This window comes from Centruroides sculpturatus, unplaced genomic scaffold, assembly GCF_000671375.1.
Source record: "Centruroides sculpturatus isolate CEXI.00-Female unplaced genomic scaffold, Cexi_2.0 scaffold1724, whole genome shotgun sequence".
Classification (NCBI taxonomy): domain Eukaryota; kingdom Metazoa; phylum Arthropoda; class Arachnida; order Scorpiones; family Buthidae; genus Centruroides; species Centruroides sculpturatus.
In genome coordinates this window covers 101,783-104,636 of record NW_019386173.1, presented here as the reverse complement: position 1 = coordinate 104,636, position 2,854 = coordinate 101,783, and positions in this window count along the sequence as shown.

The window sequence follows — 2,854 nt, the reverse complement described above, 5'->3', positions numbered from 1 at the left end:
GTGAGATTAGATCATTTCTCGTGGTACATGAAAATAACATAAAATATTCTTTACTCTTTAAATCTTAACCACTTAGTCAAATAGCTTCCTACGAGACTAGTTATAACAAATGAATAAAACTCAAAATTTTATATGTACTTACTTTAAGTTCCTTATAAATGAAATAATACAATTTTGTATTTAAATTTTACAAGACAAATACAGAATTACTACAAAGTCCTTGTTCTGACTTCATCCCATGAGAAAATATATTATTAAATTCAGTGGATTTAGGTCCAGTATTGTATGACCAAAAAAAAAAACAGATTTAACTTTAATAGTTCATTATACGGTCTTTGCAAGGTGTTTTATGAATAATAATTTTCTCCATTTGAGATTTCAATCATTTATGTCATCGACTGATAATGGAACACTGTCTCCTGTATCAAAATAATGGGATAATTTCATTTTAACTGTCTTCTGCCATGACATGTATATTTTAATAATAAACATCAACATGCAAATCGTTCTAAATCAATATTTTGTTGGTTTCTATGGGCTGCAGTTATGACTTCAATACATCAAGGCATGGAATGAATCTGCTTCAGGCAATGAGTGATAGATGAACTTGGCCGTATGAATTGTAACTTCGTCTTTAGATCATTGACTATATATGGTTGGTGGTTGCAATGTTGCAAGTTTTCTTTGTTTTTTTTTTTTGCACTATTCCAAAAGTTCTGAATTTGATTAAGATCCATTCAGTAACACTTTGATGATGTATTTCAAACATCAATGAGTTGTGCTTTTGGTGGAATGAACTGGCACTAAATCATGCTGGAACACAAAATCTGTAAAGATTTTGTGTTCCAGCATGATTTAGATCTTTACAGAGAACACAAAATCTGTAAAGATTTTGTGTTCTCTGTAAAGATCTTCAGCTGATGTCAGCATGAAGTATTCCAAGCTAATCTGATACATATTGTTACTGTTTGTATTCATAAATGTGACGCTAATAAAAACAATGGTATTAAACAACCCCAAATGGTTGCTTGCTGGGAACTTGTCTTCAAGAAACTTGGATTGCATGCTTCATGTTCTGATATCATACTTAAAGACTTATCACCATAACATGCAGAAATGTGACTTGTCTGAAAATAACATTTAACCGGTCATTTGTTGTCTAAGATTAACATTGTACCATTGTAGAAGCTTTTCTTCTAGTTTGGGGTTTATCAAAGTTAAGTCTTTAGGGGGTCGTAATCGAAAGCCCTTTGAACACAACATGTTATCACGTAGTTGAAGTGGATGCTACTGTTTTATATTCATTATAAAACAGTATTTCATGTTTTATATTGCATAATTTTTGAAGTACAGATTGCATAAATGAATTTATCTGAGGTTCTGTTGGTATCGAAGTAGAATAAGAGATCACTTCTCCAGTACATTAGGTCTATTATACATTAGCATACCATGTTGACATTTCAGGTATGCTGCCAGGTAAATAAAAGATTGAAACAAAAACAAAATGTAATTTTATGCATTATCACATGTATTTCAAAAGTTTAATACAAGTCAAGTATCAAATAGTGTAGATTTAGTTATCTGCAGGTGGTACAGTACTATATTATTCGCTACGTTAGATTATCAGTAACTCTTGAATCGGTGTCTTTAATCTCTCGGTATGTTACTGATTATATAATAGTCATGTTAAGATATACAGACAAGTGAGATTAATGAACTGCAAATTTCATAATGCAGACTATTATCACAAGATTAATAGAAAATATTGACTCTAAAAGATAGCGTGTTGCACCTAAAGATGCCAATGGATTGCCAAAGCATATTAACTTTAAGAAATGATCATGTGCAAATATTAATATCACATTTGAAGCGTGTTAATTAAATTGTAATGAAGAAACAGTAATTCTTCATTATTAGGAAATAAGTAATCTTAGTTTTCATAAATACTTCCAGCTTGTATGAATATTCTAAATGTTCATTAAATATACTATTCGGTAGACTGCCAAAAAATGAAGGTCCTTAATGATAAGACTTAATTATATGATAAAAAGTAGAAAATTATGATAGATTTTTAAACAAAAACTTCCATGGCGCAGTGTCTTCTATCCAATAATCCCTCCGATAACAGTATAATACAGGTATTTCATATATTGGATGTTTTAGGAATTTTTGTATATTTGTTTGGACGAAATCTTAAAATAATAATCGATTCTCCATGAGCCTCTCCAGGCTACTATATTTGATCGTGAGGTGTGAGAAATGGCGAATTCTGAATACACAAATTCCACGTAGGCGCGATCCCAAGGAACCCATGGTATCATCTCTGGCTTCAAATATTTAATTCTGCTAAATATCCAGGGGCGTGCCGTGATATTTGATGATAGGGAAGCTGTGTTTCTATAAGAAGCCGACTTCCAGGGACAATCAGTTAATTCTTTCTTTAAATGTATTTTTAATAGATTATTTATCTGACGTACTTAATAAACAAGTTTAATATAATTATTTCTGTTATTAAATCCAATATATTCCATACGCCCTCTAAATGACAATTCTTGCTTTGACAAAAACATATAACATCTATTTATTTAGATATAATATATCTATTACCCGTAACTATCTCGTTATAATTTTCAATATTTATTTTATATTATTTACTAATGTTAAATTCTATTCCGCTTCGATTTCCAAATTGCTTCAAATACGAAAGAATCGACGATTTTTCGTGTCTTTTGCCAGCTAAATTGTCAAAGACATTCTTATTCCACACACTAATTTCACTCTGTAAATGCATTTTTATGCATTTACAGAGCCATTTTATCGTGAAAATATCGAACAAATTTTTTTATTGAAGCGT